Raw genomic sequence first — 25,547 nt, forward strand, 5'->3', positions numbered from 1 at the left:
GCACGCACTCAAGGCACTCCTCAGTATGGAGCAAATCGATATCTGTGCAGTGACAGAAACCTGGTTCAAGGCTCCTGAGAGCACCCCAGCATTACCAGGATTCAGCTCATATCATACTTTTTGGCCACAAAACTCAGACAATAGCACCAAGGAAGGGGTGCATCCATCTTCATCAAGGACACCCACATCTCCAGATTAGTGGCATTGCATGAAACATCAGAAACAATTCATGTGCAGCTAACAGTGGGCAAAACTGCCTTCCAAGTCATAGCCTGCTATAGATCACCCTCTCTGTCTCAAGACCCATGCGCGGCCTTCCTGAGAACACTACAGAATATGAAGATCCTACCAAATACCATAATATTGGGGGACTTCAACTACCCAAACATTGACTGGGTAAACTACTTGAGTCCAAACTCATTTGCCCAATGGTTTCTAGAATTCATCAACTCAAATGCTATGGAGCAACTAGTCACTGTTCCTACAAGAGGAGAAAATACATTAGACCTAGTCATTACAAACATAGGGGATCAATGTTCCACACCATTCGTGAGATCGGACCACAAACTGATCACAATGGACATCCACATCCCAAACCCACCCCCAGCCAAGGAAACCACAGTAAAAAAACTCTCAAAAACAAACTTCACTCTCCTAAAGACAGAAGTAGGAAGCTTCAAAGCCCCTGAAAAATTGGAAAATGTTATCCAAACCGCAGAATCCTATACAAACACACTCTATATGCACCTACAGGAATGCATGGATTGTGCCATCCCAAGTAAAACCAAGGCTCACTCCTCCAAAAATAGGAGACCAGTCTGGTGGACCCCAGCCATAAACAAGCTATACAAAAAAGGAGGAGACTACTACATGACAGGGCCAAAACCCTAAAAGGGAAAGCATCCCTGATCAGTATTAGCAAGAAACTTCACTCCACCATAAAAGCCTCAAAGGGAAACTTCGAAAGAAAAATTACCAAAGACTCCAAAGATAATCACAAGGCATTCTCCAGTTACGTCAGGAACCTGGGAGGAAACACCCTGATCTGCTCAGAGCTAGTACAAAACGGCACAAAATACATGGAACCGACTGGCATTGCCAACATTCTGGCTGACAGGTTCAGTGCAAATTTTATATATTTATATATTTATTTATTTATTTATATAAACATATATACATACAAATGCCTACATCTAGAGATATATATGTCTACATCTATATGTCTAAATATATACAGTAGGTTATATATATATATATATATATATATATATGTATGCATATATATATATATATATATATATATATATATATATATATATATCTATATCTGTATATATATATATATATATATATATATGTAGGTATATATGGACATAGTTATATTTATGTACCTATATAGGTATATACGGACATACATCTGTAGATAATGGGAAAATAATAAAAACATATATGTACACATGCACCGTTAATGGGGTTGAGAGGCCCCAAACATTTATACGTCTTGTAAAAATAGGTATACCCCCCACACAGCCAAACACATCTGCCCTGCAATACACTGCCAAGTGTTGCAGATCCCATAACCAGGACCTGACACGACATGGGCACAAGATGTTAACAGTACTACATGCCACCTGCATGATGTCAGGCTGGTATCGGTAACATATGCAGTACAGTCTAGCTCCCATAGGTAATGTACAATGTGGACGCTATCAACATCCCTAGGATACATATACACAGACACATATATGCAGATACAGATGTATATATATATATATATATATATATATATATATATATATATATATATATATATATATATATATATATAGATATGTGACTATGCATACACACGCAGAGATGTGTATGGTGTGATACATATGTAGAAGGTGCACACAATATGGAACAGCCACTATGCCTACAGTTAACACCTTAACAACTGGACACTGTATGAGCCATCCATACAAATGACAATCTTTGCCTGCAACATATACCCACAGAGAGGTCATAGGATATAACACCACACACAGGTTTGCAGAAATGGAATACCTTTAATTGTATACTATTACAGTTCTATATGCCATGTCATATAGCTGTTCAGACACTGACATCCATATAAACAGAGTAATGCAACTGTGAAACAGTTATACTAATACAGTAGTCTGGACAGGTTTACGAATGTTGCTGTCCAGGCCGAGCTCTTCAAATAGTAAAATAGTAAAGACAAACTGGGCCACAGGATGCCAAAAAATCAACAGTAAGTAATGCAGGTGTATAGTTCAGCAGCCTCAATCTACACTCTGTATACTATCACTAGGTGGTAAAGATCTCAGCTTGACACAATGGGATGTAACGGTTACATAACAAGGCATAAGTGACACCATCACAAGCACACTGACAAACAGAACAGTCTGTATGGCAGGAGGCAGTAGGCCTGCATTAACTAATTTATGTAATTAATTTAAATATAGGTGAATTGTATGGTAATGTACATCCAGATACCTTAAGGCATCTCACCCCTGATACCCCCACATGTTGTAATAGCCTAGGTTATTTATGGTGCATCCCCCCCCGACTAAATAATATGGGGCCATATAACACTGATACATACACTGGCCTCTGGAGTGCTTAAGGGCACACATGTATTGTGTAGGTGAAGCCCACACATATATGGCCCCAGACCCACCGTATGTGTGAGGGAGACAACAGCAGTGGACTGATGGCAGGAATGCCAGTGTGATACACTGCAGAACAACCCCTGACAGAATATCATATGTGCAAAGCTTGGTATGTAGGTGGAGGACACAGGCTGGAATGCAGGCCCATGTGTGGAAAACTGTTGTCATACACTAAGCAAGTCGCTGATGTTACAGGATAGTCTGCAACATACCTTTAGTCAGGGATTTGAGGTTAGAAACATAAATGGATGTAGCCATGTACTGATAGCACTCAACACATACACTGCCAGTGAAATATCTGACATACGACCTGTGTGGTGGACAGACAAAACATGATAGGCACACCTCTGGCCATCAAGAGGATAGGCCCACAGTTGAGAGTTATGCAGACAGACTGCATTCCCAGGTAAGCTAGTATGTACACACAAACCCTGTAACACCGGTACTATACAAAGCATAACACAACTCTACTCACACTCTGTCTGTAGTTCTGGAACCTCCTATAAATATGTAGCTGGCCTGAGTGTGCAGGTTCTCCTCTAAGAGGTATTGCTACCTGCTGTCTGTAACAGTGATGCCCACACACAGGAAGGATGTCCATCACACTGGAAAGGTAAAGGACCACACCCACATGATGTAGGGATATATAGTAGGTGGTTGCCATGACAGTGGTAATTGGAAGTACTACACAGCAAGCTGCATTCAGTTAGCAAGTGGAGGATGCATATATAGCAGTCTTTACAGGCATGTTGAAGCACAGAGCACAATACATCAGTGTCAATGTGCATAACCACAGCCAATGTGAACACAGCCACAGCCACTTATGGTAAGCTAGCGTTATATTACAGTATATGGACTACTTGTTTAACACCATCCTCATATGTGCCACTCACACACTAACCCTACATATACTGGGCCACTACACGCGTGTATGGCCCTACAAACATGTAAGCTGATAGGGTAAAATACAGTCGGGCAGCGTGTAACATCAGATAGAACGGGACCAAGAACAATAATATCTACCACAATCTGTACACAGGCCAAAGTACATATTATCAATACACACACTATTGACATTAACCTTACGTATACAAACCTCAGTACTGTACATACAACCACAAAATGTCCAGGTGATGTCATCAGATATAACCCCATACACATGTATAGTAGTCTATCTCATTGGCTTGTTATCAGTTATGATGTCACTAATTATGGTGTACAGCACATATGCACCTCTTGCTGCATGACATATGTACAAAGGTTGACAGAGTTGTGGCTGGAGGCACATACACAGGGCCAGTATTGACATGTTGCTGCAACATATCTCCTATGAGGGATGTGAAGTCAGTAACTCTCATGGCTGTCACCATCTACAGACTGCAATTCTCACACTACCTTCTGCAGTCCACATATAGGTGCTCTGTGGATAACACATGAAACAAAAGGCACCACACACTGCCCAATCTGCAGATGACCCTACAGATGCGGTTCCCTCATAAGCATAGCACTGACATGGCAGTTATTAAAACATGTAGGACAGCCATATCCACACATATCCTGTTAAACCAACATTACTCCAAATGCAGTATAGCAGCACTTAGAGACTATAGTCAGGTCAGGCACATCCCCCTCCTGTGTGTTGTCCTGTTTCCACAGTATATGTTGTTGGAGATAAATCCCCAATCCATCTGAGATGCTATTTGCCAAACTGCAGAATGAGTTCCTGCTCCCAGTGAATGAAAAGGCCCAACACCAACATGATGTTCCTAGATATTGGAGTGTGTTTCCATGCAATTGGAAATAGGAATGTTATCACAGCTGTTCCACATGCAATTAGCTAGAGGAGGGCTGCAATTCGTGCAGAGGCCATCAGTTGATCATGAGCATCAATGTAAGTACACATGCTGCTGCCTTAAGCAAAGCAGGTGTAGGTCTCCTCATCCACCAGAGGGAGTAAAAGAGTCAGACAGAGGCAAATTTAGTCAGGGATGGGTGGGAGAGTAAAACTTAAGCATGTTTGTGTCACACACCTACCAGCACAGGGTATCAAACCCCTGACAACTATGTAGTGCTATCACATTTCTATGCAGTTATCAGATGTGCCACATAGGTTACATGTTGAGGAGACTTCAAAATGTATATGTGATGGTGAGTGGCATTTGCAACAGGGATATGGTAGCTATACAGAAGGTGTAGTACACATTCCTGTCTGCATGAACAGGTGCCAGTATCAACACAGCCACACACTCACAGGGACCCACACATATTGACACACATGGCAAGGCCAGGAATACAGCTAATCACTAGTGAGAGTGCCACAACACATTACTGTGCAGGTATCACATGCACCACAGAGGTCATATAGAAGTTATATGGGCAAAGGGTATGTGGGGACATCTGACACTGGACAGCATGCTTCAGTATGCCAATGGGGGTTGTAGTGAGTGTGAATGTGATTATACACATCAAACACACACACACACACACACACACACACACACACACACACACACACACACACACACACACACACACACACACACACTACCCATACTGACATGCATGGATGCATTGCTTCACTGATGTGTAGTGGCCAACTGTACCAGACAGCTGTACAAGGCTAGGTGATGGGTATACCTTGGCATCAGCCTACATGACAATGGTCTGCATTGTGGCTCAGATGTGTAGTTTCTCGATTTGTCCACACAGGTGGGTATTGTATTCACCATCCAGTCAACTGGGTGACTATTGTGTCTGGTCAATGTTGTGCATTGCTTGCCATGTATGTGTTCCTTAGTCCATGACATGGACGGTGACTGAGATGTGCACACCTCCCACTTGCATGTACAGTGACATGTAGAACTGTAGCTGGGATGTCTGGCCCATGTGTATACAGATTATCATCAGATGCGCCAGTCCTGGCCGCATGTGGTGGTAACTGGTAATGGATAGCAGGTTAATCCTGCACCTACATTGATAGCATGCTACCAGCATTCCCTGGTGTCAGTGGCATCTGTCCATACAGGGCATGTTTTTAGGCATGGTATGTCTTTTGTGGGTCACATTTGATAGCACCATAGGTGTTGGAGGTGTCCAGTGGGGAACATAGGGAAGGTGCACTGTCAGCATGTACGTGCCTATTGGACAGATGGACAGGGTGTCATGCCCTCTGTAGCCCACTGCAATTGCAATCACAGCATAGTTACTATCAGTGGGCAATATTCAGGGTACTACCAACATAGTGGCTGTTGCCTAGGCAAGTGTGCATGTGTGTGTGTGTGTGTGTGTGTGTGTGTGTGTGTGTGTGTGTGTGTGTGTGTGTGTATGAGACATGGGCTGAGAGTGTTCTCTGGGTAATACTAGGGTTGCTAACTTTGCTTGGCCTTGAAGTCACATGTATGGGTATGGATTTGCACCCCAGCCTATTGGCTATTTCACATCTGTTATCCCTGTACAGTGGACATTGTGATATACACTAAAGCCACCATATAAAAAATTTGCAAAACCCACTCCACATTGAGCCCAGTTGTTACACACTCACAACCACTTCCACACAAGATACAAGTTACAAACACACACACACACACACACACACACACACACACACACACACACACACACACACACACACACACACACACACACACACACACACACACCTGTCATGTCTGGGATTAGGACTCCTACATAACTAGTTTATTACACTACAGCACTATGCAGTTATAGGACGTGCCACAGAGATTATTGGAGTACTCCTTCCCCAAAGCTGTATTTCACTTTGGATGACATCAGCAGGATTGCCAAAGTAGGGCATTTGAATTGTAGTGAGTGTGGCTAGGCTAAAATGCATTGCTCCCTACACAGACATTGAAACAAACACAAAACATCCACAACCAACATGTGTGGGAATAGAACCCCTAACAGAGTTCTATATCACACTACAGCATGAAGCTGTTATAGGATGCACCATGGGGATTACTGGAGTACTCCTTCCCCAAAGCTGTATTTCACAATGAATGGCATCAGCAGGATTGCCAAAGTAGGCCATTTGAATTGTAGTGAGTGTGTCTAGCCTAAAATGTATTGCTCCCTACACAGACAGAGACACACACACACTTGCCATGTCTGGGATTAGAACTCCTACCTAGCTCATCGCACTACAGCACTACACAGTTATGGACACACCACAAAGATTACTGGGATACTCTTTTCTGGAAGATGTATTTCAAAGTGTATGACAGCAGCCTTGACAAAGTTGGACAATTCAATTGTAGTGAGTGTGACTAGCCTAAAAAGCATTGGTTTCTATAAAGATGATGACACACACAGTTGCCAAGTCTGAGATTAGAACACCTACGTAACTAGTTTATTACACTACTACAGTAAACAGGTATAGGATGCACCACAGAGATCACTGTGCTGCAGCTTTCCAAAAGGTGTATTTCACAGTGTATGACATCAGCAATCTTGACAATGTAGGGCATTTGAATTGTAGTGAGTGTGACTAGCCTAAAAAGCATTGCTCTCTACACCGACGGTGACACACACACACACACACACACACACACACACACACACACACACACACACACACACACACACACACACACAGTTGTTATGTCTGGGATTAGAACTCCTACCTAACTAGTTTATTACACTACAGTAGTACGCAGGTATAGAATATGCCATGGAGATTACTGGGCTAGTGCTTTCCAAAAGGTGTATTTCACAGTGTATGACATCAGCAGCTTTGACAAAGTAGGACATTTGAATTGTAGTGAGTGTGACTAGCCTAAAAAGCATTGCTCTCTACACAGACACACACACACACACACACACACACACACACACACACACACACACACACACACACACACTTGCCATGTCTGGGATTAGAACTCCTACCTAACTAGTTTATCACACTACAACAGTATGCAGTTTCAGGGAAGCACCACAGAGATTAATGGCCTGTACCTTTCACAAGGGTGTATTTCAAAGTGGATAACCTCAGCAGGCTTGTCATTATATAGCTATGGTGAGGACAATTCAATTGTAGTGAGTGTGACTAGCCTAAAATGCATTAGTTTCTATAAAGATGGTGATACACACACAGTTGCCATGTATGGGATTAGAGCTTCTACCTAACTAGTTTATTACACTACTGCAGTAAACAGGTATAGGATGCACCACAGAGATCACCGGGCTGCAACTTTCCAAAAGGTGTATTTCACAGTGTATGACATCAGCAACCTTGACAAAGTAAGGCATTTGAATTGTAGTGAGTGTGACTAGCCTAAAAAGCATTGCTCTCTACACTGATGGTGACACACACACACACACACACACACACACACACACACACACACACACACACATAAAGTTGTTATGTCTGGGATTAGAACTCCTACCTAACTAGTTTATTACACTACAGTAGTACGCAGGTATAGAATATGCCATGGAGATTGCTGGGCTAGAGTTTCCAAAGGTGTATTTCACAGTGTATGACATCAGCAGCCTTGACAAAGTAGGGCATTTGAATTGTAGTGAGTGTGACTAGCCTAAAAAGCATTGCTCTCTACACAGACAAACACACACACACACACACACACACACACACACACACACACACACACACACACACACACACACACACACTTGCCATGTCTGGGATTAGAACTCCTACCTAACTAGTTTATCACACTACAGCAGTATGCAGTTTCAGAGAAGCGCCACAGAGCTTAATGGCCTGCACCTTTCACAAGGGTGTATTTCAATGTGGATGCCCTCAGCAGGCTTGTCATTATATAGCTATGGGGAGGGCAATTCAATTGTAGTGAGTGTGACTAGCCTAAAATGCATTAGTTTCTATAAAGATGGTGACACACACACAGTTGCCATGTATGGGATTAGAGCTCCTACCTAACTAGTTTATTACACTACTGCAGTAAACAGGTATAGGATGCACCACAGACATCACTGGGCTGCAGCTTTCCAAAATGTGTATTTCACAGTGTATGACATCAGCAACCTTGACAAAGTAGGGCATTTGAATTGCAATGAGTGTGACTAGCCTAAAAAGCATTGTTCTCTACACCAGCAGTGACACACACACACACACACACACACACACACACACACACACACACACACACACACACACACACGCATAAAGTTGTCATGTCTGGGATTAGAGTTCCTACCTACCTAGTTTATTACACTACAGCAGTACACAGGTATAGGATGCAACATGAAGATTATTGGGCTACAGCTTTCCAAAAGGTGTATTTCACAGTGTATGACATCAGCAGCCTTGACAAAGTAGGGCATTTGAATTGCTGTAAGTGTGATTAGCCTAAAAAGCATTGCTCTCTACACAAACAGAGACACACACACACACACACACACACACACACACACACACACACACACACACACACACACACACAATTGCCATTTCTGGGATTAGGGCTCCTACCTAACTAGTTTATCACACTAAAACAGTACGCAGTTTCAGGGAAGCGTCACAGAGATTAATGGCCTGCACCTTTCACAAGGGTGTATTTCAAAGTGGATGACCTCAGCAGGCTTGTCATTGTTCAGCTATGGGGAGGGCAGTGTGTGTGCATGGGTCATAACCCATTCATCTACAGGTTGACACACCACATGTGGGCACATGCAGGGTTATATTCCACATGTACATGTATACAGCTGCTACGTGACTACTTCCTTGTACAGTCATGTTGCACAGCTAGCACTTGCACCACATAGTCTGTCATGCTGACAGATACCAGTGACTAATGTCTACAGTGAGTGACATCCAAACCTCATGTGGTTGTAGCCATTTGGCTGTGTGCTGGGTGGGGCAGGCCTCATAATGAATGGCCCCTTATGACAGTCACTCTCTTCCACACATCTGTGTATATCTACTTTTGGCTTATTATAGTGTGTTGTCCTGGGATATATGCCTGTATTCCTATCCAGTGTGTGTGAAAAACATGAGTGCTGCATACTGAGGAGTGTCTGCACTAACATCTGCACATGCCAGATATGTCTGATCCACTGATGTTTGCAGACATGGCCTTCATTTGTTCAAGTGTGTGAGCATGCCCACTATGACCTTTCTGTATGTTGTTGGCTGATATTGCCTTCATTTCTCTAAGTGTGTGAGCATGCCCAGTATGCCTTTCTGTACTGAATGCATGAATCGATTCCAGGTAGTTTGTACTGCAGTGCAGACCTTTGTGTTGTACACCTACAGGTAGCATACTGTTTCTGCAGGGTATCATTGATCATTTGGCAATATGGGGACAAACTGTGCAGGGGATAGTGTGTACTGTAGGTGAATGTGTCTGTGCTGCTTCAGCTGCATGGTACTGCTGTTAGAAGAGATATTCAGAGATGTGTACTGTTGTACACAGTGATGTTTTCTGTCCTCATGTACTGTCAGGTGGACATTCTTGCTCACAGTGATGACTTGGGGGACAAGGGTGACTCCAGCTGTGTCTGGTATTGTGGGCAGACACCTATGTATTCACGGTAAGTTATGTCATTCTGGAGGGGGAGTTGCAGACACTTGGTGTTGGGTTTGTGTATCTAGTTGAGCACCTTGGTACAATGCTGGCAGAGGATCCCATACTTGTCTGCCCATCAACATGGCAGTATGGCCTTATCTTGCTGTGGCAATGCCTCACAGCTGTACAGATTTGCACAGGTTAGCCAAAGGCAGGGACCATGGGTCAGGACATTTACCCTATTGTGTTGTATGGCCAGGTGTGTAGCCACCCATTTATGTGTTTGCCACCAGGGATAGTGTGTGCACACAGCTTGGTGTTGGACCCTGCAACTTTCATGTTGCCCATGCTCCCACACCCCCCTCTGTTATTCTAACCTCTTCTATACATTATGCATACATTCTCTGATACTTTCCCTAAGGGTATCAACACATCACAGGTGTGTGTTAGTGTTGGTCCACAGTTCATGCAGTGGGACATGATGGACATGTTACTGTGGTTTGTCCACATGACCTTGCATACAGCTTATATGGAGTGTGTTATGTTGCTATTTGGGTGTCCCTGACATAACATGCATTGGCAGTACATGTGAGACATGGACCTTTGGCAGGTGCCTGTGGGGCATTAGGTGTTGATGCAGGCCAGATGTGGCAGGCCATTGCATTCTGTCAGTCCTACAGTCCCAGAGTACCATGCAGTATATTCCCCTGGGGTGACAGATTAGATGTGATAGTTGTTCTTGCCAATACCCTCTATCAGTCTTGATCAGGTGGTGTGGATGCTGGCAGGGTGCTACCTACAGCTAGTGACACACCTGAATGGGACACCTGCACTGCATGCTGCAGTCTTCCGCTATTGCCATATACAGGTGGGGTCGTACTGTACCCATTCCCCACAGCAGGGATATTGCCAGAGAGGTGTCTGTGGGTTGTATGTGTGTGGCTAGATGCATGTGTGCTATCGACACTACTTGCATCTGACACACAGATATGCATGGGGCATTATAGTTATGATGACATGTGCAGGTACATCAGCTGATTCCCAATACATCAGTCCTACAAATCCAAGGGTGTCACCATTTCACAGTGACACAATATACAGTATGTATGTCTGGGGTACTTTCCCCTGTGTACTGCTTGTATATCTAGCCCAACAGCCATGCCATGTCAGTCTTTCAGATGGTGACACATATTACCACCATACATTTACATTGGCTTACTGCTAGCATGTGTTATACTGGTGGGGACTGCAGTCATGAAGGTTTGTCCCTGTTATCAGCAGTAGTGGGCAATGGCCACCAGGTCTTACCTCAACATGCATACATACTGACCACTCTCACACATTATGAAACACACACCATCCTAACACACACAGACCTGCATATTGTGCAAATGCTACAACCTATCCTGCTACCTTGGCCAACTCTGGGTATCTGTACTCCACACGTATTATACCTACTCATACATGTTACTACATTTCTACACAGGATTGGGGGGGCACACCTGAGTGTCACTACATTTCTATACTGGATTGGGGGAAGAGGCAGACCTGTCTGTTTCCACATGTCTACATAGGCGTGGGGGGCACACCTGACTGTTACTACATTTCTACATAGGATTGTGGAGGAGCACACCTGACTATTTTTACATTTCTACACAGGAGTGGGGGGCACACTTAACTGTTACTGTGTGTCTACACAGGATTGGGGGCACACTTGACTGTAACTACATTTGTACACAGGATTGGAGGGGCACACCTGACTGCTTCTACATGTCTACACGGGAGTGGGGGGCACACCTGACTGTTACTACATTTCTACATTGGGTTGTGGGGGGACACACCAGACTGTTTTTACATTTCTACAGAAGATTGGGGGGGCACACCTGACTGTTACTACATTTCTACAATTGATTGGGGGGGCACACCTGACTGTTTCTACATTTCTACACATGATTGGGGGGCACACCTTACTCTCTCTACATATCTACATAGGATGGGGGGACACATCTGGCACTTGCACACATTTGTTATGACTGTACTGGTATGTCAGGTACTCCATTTCATTCTGTATTCTAACCTATCATACTGAATATAAGCATATCAGTGTACTACAGGTCTTAGCTTTGGTTGCCCTACATATTAGTGTCTGACTTCCTACCCTTCAGAACTAACAGCCCACTGCTTGACCTGCTGTAGTATGTCTGTGTAGGCCTGGGGGGGAGGTTACCCATAGGCATCATTCAGAGGCCATAGTACAGGCTCTGTTTCAGTTTGTCTACACATGCCCTGCTGGCTGAGACTGTTGTTGGGTATGTGAACCTCCCTGACTGGCACGTGGGAGTCATATGGACACACACATGTCACGCAGCACATTTCCTGCAGTGGGTTTTGTCACCCTGTGTAGCACTAGCTACTTTGATGACTCCAGTATGTGTTACAGATGTCATGATGCCACTATGAGTTTCTACTATCTGCTGCCATAATATTCAGCCACCCAATTCCCTTGCATGCTCACATCCATGCTACAGATACAGGTAATGACACATTCTACTCCAATTGGCAATTGGTAGGTTGATTGACTTACCTTGTGAGTGCACCAGGACTGAGGATGGTGCTGGAGGGCTGCCTATGTTGGATGCACATAGCACACTCCGTATACTTGGTTGAGCACAGGTAGTGTCATGTTTGGCATCCCTTTTACTCTATGTGTGAGCCAGAGAGAGGTGTCATTCCCCGGGTCCCTACTGTATCAGTGTATGTGCTATGCATTGTCTCTTTGCCAAGGCCAGGGCATACTGGGCATGCCTCTATCTGCCTACTGGGGCAGGCTCAGGTTGTTCCTCCTCTGAGGTCATTCTGTGCCTGTGCAGGCCTTGCCATTGGTGGGGGGCTGTGTGGCCCTGCCCCTCCCTGCTCCTGCTGTAGCTGTTTCCACAGGATCATATTGTGTAGCATGGCACATAGCATAACAATTTGAGTACATGTAGCTGGTGAGGACTGCAAGGCTCCACCGGAACCATGACTTGAGCATCCCAAACACATGCTCTATTATAAGTCTGGTCTGTGTGTGTGCCTCATTATGGCGTTCCAGTTCAGGTGTGTGTGCATTTCTGATGGACGTCATCAGCCACAGCTTCAGTGTGTAACCGGCATCCCCCACCAGGTGACCATAGGGAATGTCCCTATTGGCAAATCTCTGGTACAGCTGTGTCAGATGCCAAATGTGGGAATCGTGATAGTTTCCAGGGTAGCCAGCACACACATTCATTATAATGCCATGGGCATCGCACATGACCTGGCAGTTGATGGAGGGGAGGCCCCTGTGGTTGATGTAGACCCTACCCTGATCACCAGGTGGTGCTTTGATGCATATGTGTGTGCAGTCTATAGCACCCACTACCTTAGGGTATTCTGCTATTTGGTGAAAGAGACACATATTACTGGCCAACACCTCACGGATGTTGAGGAAATATATGTGCTCACTGGCAGGTGCTGACATGGCATCCAGGAACTGGTGGAATACTCTGGATGCTGATGTGTGTGAGATCCCCATGATATCCCCAGTTGAGCTTTGGGAGGTACCTGTGGCTAGTATTCCTAGGCTTACACATACTTTGGTATCCACTGGGATGGGTTCCCCTCAGTTAGTTCAGTATGTCAGGCGTGGCCGGCACAGCTCAACAATTTGCTGTAGGAGGTCCCTGTCCACCCTATAGCGCTCCACTATCTCCAGCTCATGTAACCCTGGTAGGTTACCCTGGGTCTGTATGCTCTTCTCTGTCTCCTCACTGTGGGTTGATCAGCAGCATTCACATCCTCACCACTCTCAGCCTCTTGCACATGTTCTATGTTGCCTGCTGCAGCCCCTATCATTTTGTAGTTTTGTTTGTTAAAAGTTCCCTGCTTGTATACACCGATGGTCTAGAGTATGGGAAAAACAGAGAGGAAGGTGTTTGCTTACTTTATAGTAGTGTTCTGGGCTGGGCTGGTCTGCTGCCTGTGTAATTGGCTGATTCTGATACATTTCACCTGCCAGCCATGCTAGTTTTCCTTGATTACCTTCTTACTGCTGTTTTCCCTTCCCAGTGCCTTCCTGTTTAAGCCCAGAGGTGCGCTGCACAAACAGAGTGCTCAAATGTGCACAGTGTTGCTATTTCCTGGTTTAACTTTTTTTTCTGTCTTTAAAACCCAGTGCGTGGTGCGCACACCCGCTTAGGCAATGTAAAGAGTGCTAGACTGATTCAGACACACCCCTTGCTTAGCTGTGCTAAGCTAGGAGCACACCCAAGCCACAGGCTCCAGTCTGTTTACAGTATGTCTGACACACACCCCTGTGATGTCAGCTAACTCCTAGGTGTGCACCAAGCTATTCCTACTTTTACACTGTTGGGACCTGACTAGCATGCTGGGGAAAACTGGGATTCACTATCATTCCCCTCATTTTCATAGGATTGCCTGCAAATGCATAATTACATGTCTCACACTGAGCCTTCCCCTTAGCAACCACTACTCACTGGCCATGTTGTCTTCTACCTACCATTGACTTTCATGGCAGAATAGTGATTTTAGTTAGAATGCTTATTTTAGGTTTATTTTATTATTTTCCCCAGATCCCTTAAACAGCAGAGATCGGCAAAAAAAATAAATAAAAGTTGATTTTTTTTATTTTTTAGGCTATGCCAATGGCCTTATAATTGGCCATTGGCATGCTTCCTGACTGATATGCAGCCTTTATTCGGAGCTGTCATCGCTCCATTTCTGCAGATTGCACTAGTCCTGCACGGCCGGTTTCAAGCTTCCTGGATCGCAAATTTACCTCTTTTGCATGGCTTTCTCCTGCAAATGGGGTGATTTGCATACAGAAGCTTAGTCCATGCAGGACTAGTGCAGGAGTGCTCGTGCACGCCCCTGCAGGCTGTTCCTGGATCGCACAGCAGACATATTGCCTGCTAGAGCTCCTGCACTAATCCTGCATGCCGTGCAAGGCATGCAGAATCTGGGGGAATTATGTATTAGTATGCAATATAACATAACTAAGCCCACAAAAACTCTTATGATTAATTATTACATTGACTCATTTAGGAAAATTATTAATGCAAATATAGATTTAAAAATCTGGTCTGATCTTTTAACACCATTCATAGTGACAACGAGCTATCCACATAAAATATACAGAGAAATAATTAATTCCTGGGAACAGAAAATATTTGTTTGTTGGTTTCAATGTATCAAAGAACTAAAAGTTCTGTATATGCAAACAATAGAAACAATATACAAAATTCCACAGTAAGATTGGTTAACTATGCAAAGCATTCTGATATATTCGCAAGATTTATGCTGAATAATTAGTAATTCTTCATTTAAAGAAATACCTAAACTTACGAAATACCTATATGAAATCATATATAATGATTATGACATGGGAAATAGTATTTCGAAAATTTATAAGATATTGATAAATTATAAAACAACACCCAAATCCTCATATTGGAATTATATAACAAAAGGACACTCATTACAGCTATCTGAAGAAATTCAATTGGTGGTGCTGCGGTAGCGTTGTCGCCTCACAGTAAGATGTTGTCCTGTACGATTCTCAGCTAAAGCATCTTCTGTGTGGAGACATGCGTGAATGGGCGTACCTTCATTGAAGGTTGTGCATCAGAGCTGGCAACTCGGCACGTAAAAATTTACTGCCAATCATTAGCGGACCGGAGTTCCGCTGTGGCGACCCCTAACCGGGAAAAGCCAAAAGACACAACATTATCAATAAAACATACATCCTTTACACTATGCTGAAAAGTTTTTAATTGGAAATGCTTGCACAGAGTATTCTTAACTCCAGATAGAATTACTAAAATTAATTCTTTCACAAAGGGAATATGTTGGAGCTGTGAGCAAATACACAATGCAGATTGGAGTCACATTTTTTTTCGACTGTGTTAAAATTAAGCCATTTTGGAATGGTATTAAAAAGTTTTTACAAGCTTTATTTAATGAATCATTTAACTTCTCTAAGGCTCTAGTGTTATTAAATGTTTTTGAAGGTCCTTATTTGAATGAGTCAAATATGTATCTAGTATGGACAATACTTGCAATCTCAAGGAAGTGTATAACAAGAAGGAATACAAACACAATACCAACTTTGGAAGACTTCTACAGCCTACTGAAGACCACAGCATTGTTGAAAATTAAAATTAAAGAATTAAGGAGTCATCCTAAGCCATTTATTAACAACCAATGGAAAAAAGTCTTATCAGTGATTGACACTTTACAATAACTAAACAGATACACTCTGATAACTGGATTGTTATACCTATAAAGTAATTCTATATATTGAACTCTGTTATAGTGTCAGGCTGATGTAATCAGTGTACATAGTTATTTAAGATGTTATATACAAATACTATGGAATTTATTCAACTGTATTTGAAAAATAAAAAAAAATTGAGAAAAAAAGACACATATATTCAGGTCCCTGCATCAATGGCATGGATGGCAAGGATGTGCAGTTGACAGCATGTGTGTGAGTCATGAAGGGGTGCTATTGACATGGGTCATGGAGTGGTGCTATGTGTGTCTGTAGGTGACCTGCATGTGACAGTGGTGTTGGAGTGTGTGCATGTACACAGTCAAGCTCAGTGCTAGACCTACATGTGCATATGGTGGACAGCTGTGGATTGTACATGGTAGACTGGACAGTTCACCATCTCTGGTCATGAACATGGGAACTGGCTCCTCCATGAGTAGCATGGGCAGCACCATGCCCAAGGTCAGATGAAGTGTTAGTACCTGATGGTGACTGCTGTCTGCTGGGCCTGTGTCCCCCACGGGACCACCAGGACCATGTGCCCATGGTCTGCCACATCATGGTATGGACAGCACACCTCCCTCTGTAACACTGGAGCTGCTGCCACTATGGGAACATGAGTGTGCATGGCCAAGTGCACTACCAGCACATGGTGTTGCTGGCCTGCGTCCATGTGTCTGACGGCCAATCCCAACCACATATTCCAGCACAGACAACATGCGCTCAAAGACAGATACTGTCTGAGCCCACTACATCAGTGAAATGTTCCATGGCATCACCAATGCAGTAGAGGCAGTCACAGATGTCAGATTGTGCTGCATCCATAACCATAAGCATCCATCTAGTGTCGCATTCAGCTTGTGCCTGTGTCTCCATGATAGCCAGAAACATGTGGTGAGTGACTCATGATGCAACACCTGCAGCAGGAAGTGGATGAGCAGCAGTCCTCCATCAAGCACCCCTGTCAATCTGCTTGTGTGGAATCTTGCCAGCTGTCTGGCTATGGCTAGTGTCTACACTCAGTGATGCCATAGTTCTCACACTGTCCTGTACTATGTCACCACCATTTGACTGTCCAATATCAGTGGCCTCTGGTAGCTGGGTATGTGTGGGCATACTGACTGTGTGCAGGGACAATGAGGCAGAAGAGGGATGTCAACCTCTGGGACAGATTCAGCCACTGACAACCCCAACTGTGCCTCACTATGGCCACCATCATCATCAGAGTCTAATGAGACACTGACATCAGGTTGTAAGGAGGGCAGACTCCAACACCGCTGCTCACCTGTTAGAAGCAAGACAAAAGCAGTACATTACCATCTGCACTATTATATATGTTAATCCAGGTTTACCTTTAAAATGGCAATCTCAACATGATCGACCACACTTCCACGAACTCCAAAATGCGAGCGTCCCAAATGCTGAAAACTGTATATGCGAATGGCTAAATCTCACTCTTTTGACCCATGGTAGCACTGGTGTTGAGGTGTGGCGCGGCCGGAAACATCGAAATTCAACATTCATTTGATATTTAATACTTGTTACAGATTTGAATTCGCGGAATATGTGTTGATGAAGTGGTAGGTCGATCATATGTGATCGACGATATAAAGGTAAACCTTAATCCATACAGACTCATACAGATGAGGGTCCACAACTGCATCACATGTCCTACATCTTCTCATTTTGATCCCATGCACAACACACATGCCCACAACAACATACACAGACAACTCAGGCCCTGTATAACATGCACGTCAGCTACATCCAGGTAACATTACCAGTTCAATACACCTGTCAGGTATGCAATATGACAATGTGACAGAAATACACATTAAACCTAATACACCTATCTTGACAATGCTATATCAGTTGTAGTACCAGTGCCTCAGGTATCTACCTTCTCCCTATTGGGTCTAAATGGGCATCTTGGAGCAATTGCCTCATGTGCAGCAGGCTGCATAGTTGCTCATAACTATAAGTGCAAACATGTTAATGTTTGTACAAATACACATCTGTCATTCCCTAGGCTATGCACTGTTGTTAACTGCTCCAAAATGGAACATACAATTATTCCACTCTAGCTAAGCAAAACACTTGTGCAAAAGGCAAAATGGCAGCCCTTAACATACATAGGGTATATCTGCTCAGGCAAAATAACAGTATGTCACTTACCAGGTACAGGACCACAAACTCCGGCCACACCTAACTTACTTGTGAAAAGGTGAGGGGAGGTATTGTCAGCAACACCAAATATTTCAGTGTTACAAGGTAATATGTGTGTATATCCACATGTATAGTAGCTAATGTGATACTGGCTGTATTGCTGCCATTCTAAGTATGTATGCACAACTGCGGTGAAAAGCCAACCTCCCCTCTCCAATGCAGATAGAGCTGACACCCATGTACTGATCTGTAGAGCCTGCCACAATGACTTCAAATGTATTGTACTGGTGAAAAGAGTCAGCTTACCTGAATGCTCCTCTGATGTGCATGCTGTGACACCCACATCCAGGATGTATGGTGTGATGGTTGGCTGGGAGCTGTGGCTTGATCCGAGATTCACCAGGAATTTCTCTGTGGCTGACAGTGGTTGCTGTTTTGCAGGCCCTCGACTGGTGGCAGCACAATCCCTGGCAACAGCAGCTGCCCTTTGAAGTGCAGCATTGACAATGTCTGTGGTCCGGTGTTGAACCTGCTCATAGGTCCTGGCCAATATCATTAACAGTCCTCACAAGGTCAGTCCACAGTGCTCTCAGCTGTTCTTGATTGTGGTGACCCCTTGGCAGCAGGATGTTATGGTTGAGTCTGAGGGCATCCACTATAGTGTCATTTTCTGCAGATGAAAATGGAGGATGTCTCTGTCTATACATCGTACCTGCAAGACAACAACAGGGGAACACATTACAGGACCAGATACTTGGATGTCCATGATGTACAGATCCTGCACAACCAAAATAGACTGCACTACTCATGATTCCCTCACACATCATACCCTGCAGTCTATCAACACACTACATGTGTGGCTATCACCAAGATAGTAGCAATGCCAGTTATGTCCCTGTGTGCCTTGACAGAGTCTGCTGTATGTCTCTACACCCATTACTGCAGTTTACTGTGGTGTGTCCCTTATGGGCAAAGTCCCACTACTATGTCATACAGCCACTGTCAGACAAATAGCTGTGTACTATTACAACTATATGGGGACAATCCAGCACCACCAGTGTGCCACAATGATAATGCAAACCTGTTGTAGTATATCTTCCCTGTAAGCATCATACCTCTCCACTACACAGATGTTTCCAGAATGTGAACATGTGCCTCATAGATGTGTCCCTTTTGTTACACACTTGTGGATCTCTGACAAATGGTTGGCCAATCATTGACGGCTGTTGTCAGACTATAGAGAATCTGGCTGTCACATGCTAGACCCCTCAGAAAACACTAATAATACAGTAATATATGTTAGTCTATTCATACTCTTACTTTGTATGGCCAAAATCTATATCCTGTCACTGAGTTTGGGCCTGTGTCCTTCCACTAATTATGACTATGACCTGAATTGCTGCTCTGAGGTGTTGACAGGTATGTTAGCCATAGCTCTCATGCAATGAGGTACGAATGTCACCAAAACACTGACCTAGCCAGAGTACATCAGGGACAGTCAGGGATACCTTTACAATGTCATAACTATTTCTGTTTGACATTGACAGACTGAAAGGAGGTGAATTACAGTACATCATTTAATACTATAGCTGTGTACACCCTTACGTACTGTCAATATGTCTAACTCATAATCCACTTGCTTTCCTACAACAGCTGACCATTGTAGGAGTGAGTAACAAGGGCACAGCTGTGATTTGATTCAAAGCAGGGACAGTTGAGAGGCCTGCCTGTAGCTGTTGGACAGCAGAGTATCACCAACATGTCAATACTATAGATATACTACAGGCCTACTGTTGTAATCCCTATTCCCCATACCTCCATCTTTCCATATGCATCCCATTATATGGGGACATGTATTACATAAGAAGTAGAGCGAAGTAATCTTATTTTGACCTGAACCTCTGCAAACAGCTTGTAAAACCATTTTCTGTCTGAGTAAAGCAACATACAGACCTGTTCCGCTTAAGCAGTTGATTGCCTTTTCTAGGTAATGCTCATTAACAGGTGATTGCCTATGCACCAATCTGTGGGTCAGACTTGCTAACTGCATCCAAAACAGCTGGGTTGCATTTCTGTTAGCCAATAACAATCCACCGCAGTGCAATATTTAAGGGCTTCATGTAGGCCTTGGCCCCTTTCTTAGTCTTTGAGATAGACATTAGTGAGGTGTGGAGACTACAGCATCACAGAGGGCAGGTACAAATACTGTTGAGATTTATGAGGTATGTCCACAGTTTTGCATGACATGTTTGGCCATTGTCCCATGACATTGTGATTATCTGACAGTTCAGTGGTAAACATTGTAGGTTGTGGTCAGTAAGGAGAGAGAGACATGTGAGTGTCAGACATCATACCCATCAGAATATCCATGCTGCTGCAGTAGCTGCTATTCTATCAGCTCACTATATTTGTAGGGGCAAACTGTGAAACATGTCCCTGTCACTGGACATTTGCCCCCCCCCACCCTTAATGTATGGTTTTGTCTGGATCCCTTGTTCTAGGAGGTTGTGAGGTATGGTAGGTCTGTAACAGCTAGCTTACCATACAGCTGCATATGTAGGACAAATAGGGTGTGTGTGAATATTTTGGAGGACAGCAAGCTGTACGTGTAATTAAGGCAGCAGTGTCAGCTCTGTCTGCCAGGGTAATGGTACCCTTTAAGTCCAGTCAAAGCATGTGCTTAGGGTACATCTATTATGTAACAGTGCCCATCACAGAGTAGTACTGACACATAGTTAGGCTATATGAATATGTGGAGTCTGTCCCTACCTACAGGCCTTTGACTTGGAAACACATCGCCACAGTAGTCATGAAATCCTTCTATGTGGCACACCTCATTAGACCCATTATAGAGTACAACACCCCTTGTGGTATGTACCTCACAAGACATCTACAACAACTGGAAAGGCCACAGAAATACCTCACAAAGAGGATTACCAGCCTCAAACAGATGCCCTATGCAGACCATCTAAAAAAACTCCAGCTTAACTCCGTCACATATCGCCTACTCAGAGCTGATCTCTGCCTAACATACAAAGCTATGTCAAACTCAGAGCTGTTGGACATGCTCCACTTAAAGAAATCCCAGTCCCTCTGAGCTACACACTCAAGTGACCTAAACCTTGTCACCACAATAAACAGAACATGCTGGAGGGAAAGATTCCTGTCCCAGAGACTTCCCATACTCTGGAACAAACTACCTATTTATATCAAACAAAGCTCCTCATTAGCACTCTTCAAGAAAAATCTTAATGATTGGATGAGAGATAGGAAATTCACCCTGGGGTTCACTTCTGTGGTTCTGCTTGACAGGGGCACAGGAAAATAATTGTCTTGGGTGGCAAAAGCCAGGGTACTGTTTGGCTAGACTTATATAGGCCCTAGGGCCAATAGCCTAGTACCTACCTATGAGCATCGGTAGCAGTTAATTCAGTAGCAGCAACATGTGTGGGTTAAAATTGCATGACTTAGTCATTACTTACTGTGTTCACAACAATGTAATTGAAGTTCAACTCACTGGATTTGAACCCAGGACTCTGGGTGGCAAACATACTGCATGAAAGGCATTTAACAGGCTGAGCTACTGATTCAGTGCTGCTGCTGGTGTATTTGCAAGATATACATGCATATATACATTCTGTGACACATGTCAGCAGTCATCATTATGTGCATGGCTGTCAAAGGCAGTTGTTCTGCAGCAGGGTTCCAGTTGTACACATGTACTTTGCCATTACTGCCTTATCAGGTGTGTTAAAAGATGTTGCTGATGAAAGGGTACATATACCCACTATTCCAAGCCTCACATACATCTATTATTATTTATTTGGCTGTGTACTGGTGTACTTTTTGCATCAGACCCTTAGGGACACTCCCATTTCTCCCAGTAGATGTACTTGCAGTCTGTCAGTGGCAATCAGTATATTTTTCTGGGAACATCTGTTTTAATTAAGAGCTGAGTGACCTAGTGGGTTAATGCACTAGACTGTAGTTGACAGGGGCCCTGGTTCAAGACTTGGTGGGGTGGTTATTTTGCAGATGTGAGAAACACATAATATCATTAAGGCACATTAAAGCACATTTAAGTGGGTTTGTGTGCCGTGCCACTTAGCACCATGCAAGCCTGCACTAAAAATTTAAAAAGAAAAGAAAAGAAAAATAGGTGATATGAAAATGGTGAAATGGGACAAGCAGGGGGAGAAACATACTGAAAGGCAGGTAGGGATGTGCAGGACAGTTGTAGGAGGGGACCATAGCTTTCCAGTTCTTTTACAGCAACAACTGTGCAGTTGTACAAATTTGGTACATGATTTAGGACCCTCAAACTCCAGAGAGAGGGGTGAAGACAACATAAATGTGTTGTCAAGCCAATTGGACCTGCTTAGTTGTGTTCAGTGGACACATGGGAGAAATGGATAGCTATGTATGGGGGGATATTTTTTTGTGGGACAGGTGCCCATTTTTTTTAAGGAGAGAGTGGAATGTTGAGGAAGGGATGTAAGTATTTGTGGGAAGGTAAATTGAGTAGGAGAGGTTACTTTTTCAGGCAGACAAGACAGCATACAGGGGCAGTGTGTCACACATGAGGGGGGTAAACACCTTGGATGGGGAGGGTGTTGGGGAATCAGAGATGCATGTACCACCAGACAGCAGCAGCATGACTTGAGCTTCCCATCCATGGGTAGTTAACACTGCTCCTTCAATGCCCCAAAGGTGGCTGTGCTGGAGGCTGGACACCAGGGCCATCTGACCCAACCAGGTTAAGTCTGTCCTCAATCTGGCTCAGGCATTGTTCATAGCTCTTCTGCACAATCCTGCACACTATGTCTAGTAGTTGATCTTGGGTGACTACCACCCCTCTGCCACCACTCCAAGGGGGGCAGACCCCTTCCCCTGAAGCAATTCCACCCAAGGGTGGTACAGGGCCAGCACAGATGGCACTACTGTCCTGAGCCCCAGACACACTTTTTCCTGGTGCCATGGCTGACTGAGGTAGGGTAGGTGGATCAGCAGGAATGGCCTACCTTGTTGTGCTATGGTGATAGAGTCAGAGCAATGTGTATAGGTTAGTTATGAACAAAACATTTTGTTAGTTATAACAGCATGCCAGAATATTGGAAATAGCCCATTAACATATCAATGCATATTATATGGAACATAACAATAAATAACATAACAGTCAGTATATTAACAGCATGCCAGTAACAGTTATGGCATAAGGTCAACAACATAAATACATAACAATAATAAAACAAATGTCCCAAAATAAAGTTTAGAGAGCAACATATGTTAATAGTTAATAGTAAACCATAACCAATGAATAACAATAATAAATTTAGATGAAGATAAGGGGTGGGGGGAGACAAATACAGTCCATTAATACTGGTATAGGCTTTATAGTTTACAACAGTACTGCTATATACTCTACAGGTCTGTCCCTAGGATACATATACACAGACACATATATGCAGATACAGATGTACATATATATATATATATATATATATATATATATATATATATATATATATAAATATATATGTGACTATGCATACACACGCAGAGATGTGTATAGTGTGATACATATGTAGAAGGTGCACACAATATGGAACAGCCACTATGCCTACAGTTAACACCTTAACAACTGGACACTGTATGAGCCATCCATACAAATGACAATCTTTGCCTGCAACATATACCCACAGAGAGGTCATAGGATATAACACCACACACAGGTTTGCAGAAATGGAATACCTTTAATTGTATACTATTACAGTTCTATATGCCATGTCATATAGCTGTTCAGACACTGACATCCATATAAACAGAGTAATGCAACTGTGAAACAGTTATACTAATACAGTAGTCTGGACAGGTTTACGAATGTTGCTGTCCCGGCCGAGCTCTTCAAATAGTAAAATAGTAAAGACAGACTGGGCCACAGGATGCCAAAAAATCAACAGTAAGTAATGCAGGTGTATAGTTCAGCAGCCTCAATCTACACTCTGTATACTATCACTAGGTGGTAAAGATCTCAGCTTGACACAATGAGATGTAACAGTTACATAACAAGGCATAAGTGACACCATCACAAGCACACTGACAAACAGAACAGTCTGTATGGCAGGAGGCAGTAGGCCTGCATTAACTAATTTATGTAATTAATTTAAATATAGGTGAATTGTATGGTAATGTACATCCAGATCCTTAAGGCAGCTCACCCCTGATACCCCCACATGTTGTAACAGCCTAGGTTATTTATGGTGCATCCCCCCCCCGACTAAATAATATGGGGCCATATAACACTGATACATACACTGGCCTCTGGAGTGCTTAAGGGCACACATGTATTGTGTAGGTGAAGCCCACACATATATGGCCCCAGACCCACCGTATGTGTGAGGGAGACAACAGTAGTGGACTGATGGCAGGAATGCCAGTGTGATACACTGCAGAACAACCCCTGACAGAATATCATATGTGCAAAGCTTGGTATGCAGGTGGAGGACACAGGCTGGAACGCAGGCCCATGTGTGGAAAACTGTTGTCATACACTAAGCAAGTCGCTGATGTTACAGGATAGTCTGCAACATACCTTTAGTCAGGGATTTGAGGTTAGAAACATAAATGGATGTAGCCATGTACTGATAGCACTCAACACATACACTGCCAGTGAAATATCTGACATATGACCTGTGTGGTGGACAGACAAAACATGATAGGCACACCTCTGGCCATCAAGAGGATAGGCCCACAGTTGAGAGTTATGCAGACAGACTGCATTCCCAGGTAAGCTAGTATGTACACACAAACCCTGTAACACCGGTACTATACAAAGCATAACACAACTCTACTCACACTCTGTCTGTAGTTCTGGAACCTCCTATA

The sequence above is a fragment of the Protopterus annectens genome, chromosome 3.part1 (genome assembly GCF_019279795.1).
Source record: "Protopterus annectens isolate FY-2018-M chromosome 3.part1, PAN1.0, whole genome shotgun sequence".
In the NCBI taxonomy this organism is placed as follows: Eukaryota; Metazoa; Chordata; order Ceratodontiformes; family Protopteridae; genus Protopterus; species Protopterus annectens.